The following is a 7,275-nucleotide window of genomic DNA, read 5'->3' on the forward strand; positions in this document are numbered from 1 at the left end:
GCGAGCCAGCCTAACGAGGCTATGCCCGAGGAAGCTTCCTGTCGTCCACCCCGCGAGGCTTGGTCCCTCGCGAGGGTCTTGAGCATGTGTTGACGAAGATGGGCCATACTGGGCCACTCCCTGAGCCACGCCGCAGGGCAGGCAAGTCTGGGTACCCCCGTTCCCAGAACGGCGACAGATCTATAATCCAGTGTGTGGTGAAGCAACCCATGTTTGCACCTTGTCATCTCCTGTTTTATCTTACTGATGTGGCTGATGATATGAACAACATGCCATGCACATTATCCAAAATAGATACAATGATTTTCTTTGCCCTTCATCTATGCTTGTTATGTTGACATGGTAATCCAGTAGTGTGGTGAAGCTCCCCGCATTATGAACAATGCCAAATTATGCTATTAATATTTTGAACTTACTCTTTATTTTCTAATTTAAAATTGGATGGAATTGACATCACAGTTATCATCTTTTTTTATACACGTGCAAAACCTGTCATCTCTCTGCTTTGTTTCAGGGTGATATGCCTGATGGCATGCACAAGTCTGCTGAAGGCTGTGAGACAAACCCAACATATATTGCAGCAAAGAAGGCAAAACATCTTGAAGATAGCGAGACAACCCCAAAGTCTTGTCTTGATGCAGTGTTCAAGTTATTTGAGACTAGCAGTCAGACAAGCTCACAGAATTCGTTGTCTGAATCAGTTCGACTTCTTCAGTCCCAAGTTCTAGCAGAAAGGCATTCTGCAACTCAACTTCGACTTGAAGTCCTATCTCTAAGAAAGATTGCGGAGAACACCAATGAGAACCTCATCGCTAAACAGCTACACCTGGAAGCTATGACCGACATGCTAGGCCGGTCTCACAGCCTTGCTCGGCAGCTTGTGCAGCAGTTCCCCCGCAAGGCTAACCTTTCTTGAACTATCTTGGAAGTGGTCTCGGTTCAGTATTATTTTGTTACGCTGCAATGGTGCCCAGTTTTTGTAATCTGCTTCTTCGTTGCACTTTATGATCACTAGTGGCGAACTTCGATGCCCAGTGGATGTAATATACCTTAAATCATTTATTGTATAGTGTAGGTTTATTCTTAGTTACTATGCCATAATTTCTTTATTGTATAGAGTAAGTTTGTTCTTAATTCCTGCTAGTTAGTGCCATCATTCGCTATCTGAAAAAAAATCAGATGTAGTCGACCGGGCCGAAACATTCGACTCTAACGGGCCTAGTTTTTAGCGGGCCACAATTGGGCCGACCTGTGTCTTTCTTGGGCCCGAATGATTGGGGCCTTCACACATTGCGCCAGGCCCAAACTTACACCGGCCTATATTTTAGTTGGGCCTTTTGTTGACCCAACGCTTAGTTTGGCCCAGGTAGCGTTGGGCCATTAACAGGCTGAATATTGTACTGGCCTGTTACGGACGAGATGAAACCACGGGCCTTTAGCAGGCCAAAATGCATGTTGGGCCTCAATTTTCACTAGTCGTCGACGGGCCTTCAGCAGGCTGAAATGTAGACCGGGCCTTTTTGGGTCCAGTTAGCTCACGGGCCGTTACCAGGCCAAAACATATCTCGGGCCTTAGTTAGCCCACTGATACCATGGGCCTTTAAGAGGCCGAAATCTTAGTACAGGCATCAACGGGCTGAATTACGCGACAGGCCTTTAACAGGCCCAAAGTCACGTTGGGCTTAACTGTTACCACCTTTAGCACGGGCCGTTAGTGGGCCCGATGTCCCGTTGGACCATATATGGCCCATGGGCAGCACAGGCCATTCCCAGGCCGAAAGTCACATCGGGCTGAAATGGGCCCATGTCTACATTAGGCCTCTAACAGGCCGAAAGTCACACCGGGCTGAAATGGGCCCATGTCTACATCAGGCCTCTAACAGGCCAAAAGTCAATGGGCCGTAGTTGGGCCCAAATATTGGGCGAACAATTAACGGGCCAGATCTAGCTTTGGTCCGCAAATGGGCCCAAATATTGGGTGAACAATTAACATGCCAGATCTGCCTTCGGGTCGTAATTGGGCCTTTATTAAGCAGGCTGTTATTGGGTTGGCCCACTAGTACCTAATTAAGTACTACGGGCCTTTGACTGGGTTGGCCTTTTTAACCTATATGGACCTTTGTTGGGCCCAACCACGTGTCGACGTATCATAGGCATGTCTCCTCCAATGGACGGGCGACATCTGGCCCACTGACAAGCTGACAGGTGTTCCCTTCGGCCAATCAGAATTTTACGTGGAAATTTCCCATTAGTCCGGGCTGTTAACGGGTTATCGGATCCAAAACCCGACCCGATAGCTTAAGGGTGTTCCATTACGGTGGATGCCACATGTCGGTCACCCTTGACGAAAGCACTTCTGTGACGCGCGATTTATCATCATGGAAGTGGACACTTCCGTGATGATAATTTTGGTAATGTCATGGAACACTTCTACAACAGCACAAGTATGACTATCTTGATTTTTTCATAAAATCGTCATGGATGTACATGCATGACAAAAAACGTGACCTACTGTGACAAACACGTATCATCACGGAAGTGTATTTTTGTTGTAGTGAAATGGGTGGCTATTACGGCGGCTTACGGGTTCATGGAAAAGTGTGTCAAGTAACTTGATAGCTCAAGATTGGGATTTTCTCCTCCGACGATGGAGAGATATTCTCGGGCCCTCTCGGTGTTACGGTATCCATCATCGTATGGCCAGACACAGTGTGATTTGATCACAGGGATGCCGGAACACGGAAACGAGAAAAGAGAACAATACTGGTAACGAGGTAACTAGCATAGTGGACAAGTTGTTGATCCACGGGAATGCCAACATGTCTCACCTCGGGTATTTGTAACATATCGCAAAGTAACAGGAATAGCACACGGCAACTGGAGGTTCACTCGAATATTCATTCGTGTGGGTATAGGGGTCAATATGGGTGTCCACGGCTCCGATGTTGATCATTGATCGGAAGGGGTTCTGGGTCATGTCTATACTTTGTCGGATTTTGGGTTCCGGCAGACCCTTAAGGTTCGAACTCTGGGGTGCGCGCGGAGATCACACCTCCTACCTACTCACGTCTCGTCGCCTCGCAAGGATCTAAACTACACAAAGAACAACACAAGTGACACGAGGTTTATACTAGTTCGGGCCACCATTGTGGTGAAATACCCTACTCTAGTTTGTGGTGTGGTGGATTGCCTCTAGGGCTAATGATGAACGATACAAAGGAAGAACTGCCTCGCAAGGGGAGGAGTTCTTGTGGAGGTGATTCCTCTTGGGAAGGATTGAATCCGGATCCCTTTCTACTGTGCTGGCTAGCCCTATTTATAGAGCAAGGCCCTGGTCCTCTTCCCAAATATTGAGCGGGAAGGGCGCCAACAATTGGCCATTTTGAAGGGGAACATCTAGTACACTTATCCTGACTAAAGTTGGCCCTCGCCTTCCAAAGACTCAGACGATGATGCCGGCTTGGGCTCCACGATGACCTCCATCCTGCCGTTCTGCTGGTCTTGGTCTTGTTGCATCGAAATGGTTGCCTTTGCTTGATACCATTGCTTGCGCTTGCCCCTTTGCACCAAAGAGGAAACAAGGACTCTGTGCAGGCCGGCGCCCGCCTGGCACCCGCCTGGCTTCGGTCGTCATGGCTTGCGTCATGGGCACCTCATGAGGTACCCCGCCTTGATCTCTCCACCTCCTCGCGAGCCAGCCTGACGAGGCCGTGCCTGAGGAGGCTTCCTGTCGTTCGCCCCGCGAGGCTTGGCCCCTCGCGAGGGTCTTGAGCATGTGTTGACGGAGATGGGCCGTACTGGGCCACTCCTTGAGCCACGCCGCAGGCCGCAGGCAGGCAAGTCTGGGTACCCCCATTCCTAGAACACCGACAGTAGCCCCCGGGCCCAAGGCGCGCCCAGACTTGGCTTAGCAGAGAAGCGAAGGGGCAAGTGCGAAGCACCACGGGCCCCAACAGCCTGCGGCCTTGGGCGCTGCGTGGCGGTTGATTGGACATGGGCGTCCCTGTTTCCCCATGACGCCTCGGCAACCGCGCGACTTGACAAGTCCCTTCATGCAAAACGGGTCATAATTACCTGTGATCGTGGAGGCCGGCGGTTGGCCACCTCCGGCTATATGTACGGAACGGCGCGAGCCCTTCTGGTCCATCCCTTGCTGCTACTCCCCTTCTTCTTCCCGGCCGCTCGTCGTCCCCATGGATCCGCCGAAGAGGTTCTCAGCCGTGGAGAAAGGAAAGGCTCGCCAGGGAGGGCCTGGCTCCCCTCCGACCAAGCGTGGCCGGGGCCGCCCTCGCAAGCACCCTTCGGCCCAGGCTGCGGCTTCCCGTGGTCGTGGAAGCAGTCCTCTGCGCGGCGGCGGGCGCCCGGCTGCCGACGAGAGGTACGCCGCGGCTGTGTGACCCCCCAGACCGTGTTCCCGCTCGGCGGAGGTGCTGCCGGAGTTCGTCGTGTGGTCGGTGGATCCGACTGGCACCTGGCTCCAGCTTCCCCGCTTCTTTGTAGGTGAACTCCCGGCTGGTGCCCCGGGCGGCCTTTGGCTTCAGGCGGATGGTTGCTGCAGCAGGGCCTCCTGGGCCATGCTAGAGGTCTCCGCCGCCGGGGAGGCGGCCCTGACCCGCGGCTGGCAAACGTTTTCCCGTGTGCGCGGCATGAGCCAATGGTGCACTCTACACTTCAAGTTCGATGGCGATGCCACCCTCTACATGAGGGTGTTTGGGGAAGACGGTCGCCGTGCTGGATGCTGCCCCGAAGACGATGACCGCGGTCGTGCGCCCAGCCCCGACGTTGATCGGGATGAAGGTGGTGGGAGGCGCGCGAGCAGCGGCACCCGAGGCCCGCCAAGCTCTGGTGACTCCCCATTGGACGGCAGCTCCTCCCGCAGTGGTCGCGACCAGCCCTCTCACCGTCACGCCCGCCTGGGAGAGGGCAGTGGGTCGGCCCTCCACTGCACCTCGGTGAAACGGGAGATGGAATCCAGCTGAGCTCCGGAGGCAGTACGAGTCCTTGCCAAGAGTTGATGCCGGGCAAGTTGCGCCCATTTTGCTTTTCTTCCTTCCCTACGCAAAAATAAGGTAGTCTGGTGCCCCATGGGGGCGTGTTGGACTATTGTTGTTTAATTATCGCACCGTTTCTACTGTTTTTGCGTTGTGTTTTCGTTCCGCGTGTTTATGTGTGGAAATCACTTAGCTTGGGAGAAGCTCGTCGTGGTCTTCGCCTCCTGAGGCTAGGGCCTCACCGTGCGCCTTATGTCCTGCAAAGGTTAGTCAGTAGGGGTAGTCTCCAGCCTTGGTAGCGGGGACAACCAACCTAGGTCCCGTGACCATGTCGCGATGCCCGTGGGGCACGGACTGGGAGGGGTGCTCCCACAGCGGGCTCGGATAGGGAAGTGCCAAACCACCTGGGCAGAAAACACTCGTGAGGGTGCCTGTGTTCCTCCCTCGCGAGACTTGTGCGAGAGAAAACAAAGCAAACAAGTGAAATGGACGAAGGGTCGCGAGCTAGAAACGGTAACAGCTTTGATAGAACTTCAAATAGGAACAAGCAAACCAACTGCAAAAAGCAAATGAAAAAAAGCTGTGTCCGGCACCTAATCTAGTCTTCGACGTCTTCTCACCAGTGCGGAGCTAAGTGTTGCCACTGGGCATGGGCGGGAGCCCCCGAGGCCCAAGGGCGGCACTCCGGAGACTCCGGGGCGTGTATAGCCCCACTCATTGTTACATGAGAGTGTCACGGGCGGCGAGCTTCACAGGCGTTTGCCTTCTTCACAGGCACCGGGCCTTTTCCAAAACACAGCAACTTCACAGGCATTCGCCTTGTTCACAGGCACCGGGCCTTTTCCAAAACGCATCACTTTCACATGCATTCGCCTTCTTCACAGGCACCGGGCCTTTTCCAAAACGCAGCAACTTCACAGGCATTCGCCTTCTTCACAGGCACCGAGCCTTTTCCAAAACGCAGCAACTTCACAGGCATTCGCCTTCTTCACATGCACCGGGCCTTTTCCAAAATGCAGCAACTTCACAGGCATTCACCTTCTTCACAGGCACCGGGCCTTATTCATGGGTAAAATCTTCGAAGATGTGTAATGTTCCACGCGTTCTGGATGGGCACCCCCTCCTGGGTCTCCAAGCGCGCGGAGCCGGGCCTGGAAACATGAACAACCTTGAATGGGCCCTCCCACATGGGAGAGAGCTTATGTAGCCCATCCCTGGAGAGAACCCGTCTGAGCACAAGGTCCCCTACCTCAAGAGTCTTGGGGCGGATGTTGCGGCAGTGGTATCGCCGCAGTTCTTGTTGGTACCTTGCTGCTCGTAGCGCGGCTTCTCGATGGCGCTCCTCCCCCAGAACGAGATCCGTTCCCTGCATGGCGTCCTACTACGCATCGTCGAACGCCAGGACCCGTGTGGAACGACGCCTGACCTCGTGAGGGAGAACGGCTTCAGCCCCATAAACTAGGAAGAACGGGGTCTCGCTAGTCGGCTTGGTCGCGGTCGTGCGGATAGACCACAGCACGGATTGGAGCTCGTCGTACCAGCCCCTGCCGCAGGCTTCCAGCTTCTTCTTGAAGGTCCTGGTTTTGAGGCCCCTAAGGACCTCCGCGTTGGCTCGCTCAGTCTGGCCATTGCTCCGGGGGTGCGCCACCGAGGCATAGCATATCTATGTTCCAAGGTTAGCACAATATGTTTTGAAGAGATTGCTGGTGAATTGCGAGCCGTTGTCGGTGATAATGCGGTTAGGCACCCCAAATCGGCTCATGAGGCCCTTGATGAACTTGACTGCTGAGCCCGCGGGTATGGTGCGGACGACCTCCACCTCGGCCCACTTGGTGAACTTGTCCACGGCGACGTAGAGGTAGCGGTAGCCCCCTGGCGCCCGAGGGAACGGGCCCAGAATGTCTAGCCCCCAAACTGCGAACGGCCATGAGAGGGGTATGGTCTGCAGTCCTCTCACCGGCTGGTGGATCTGCTTGGCGTGGAACTGGCAGGCCTCACAAGCCTTCGCCAGCTCAATGGCGTCGTTGAGCGCTGTGGGCCAGTAGAACCCGCTGCGAAATGCCTTGCCAACGAGGGTCCGCGAGGATGAGTGGTGCCCACAGTCTCCACCGTGTATGTCTGCCAGGAGCTCCTTCCCTTGCTCTTTGGGAATGCAACGCAGGGACACGTCGTTCGGCCGCCTTCGGTAGAGCTCCTCATCCTTGACGCTGTAGGTCGTGGCCTGCCGTGCCACATGCTCCGCGTCCTCCTCCTTCTCCGGCAGAGTCCCTTGCGTCAAGTAGAC

This window comes from Triticum dicoccoides, chromosome 7B, assembly GCF_002162155.2.
Source record: "Triticum dicoccoides isolate Atlit2015 ecotype Zavitan chromosome 7B, WEW_v2.0, whole genome shotgun sequence".
In the NCBI taxonomy this organism is placed as follows: Eukaryota; Viridiplantae; Streptophyta; class Magnoliopsida; order Poales; family Poaceae; genus Triticum; species Triticum dicoccoides.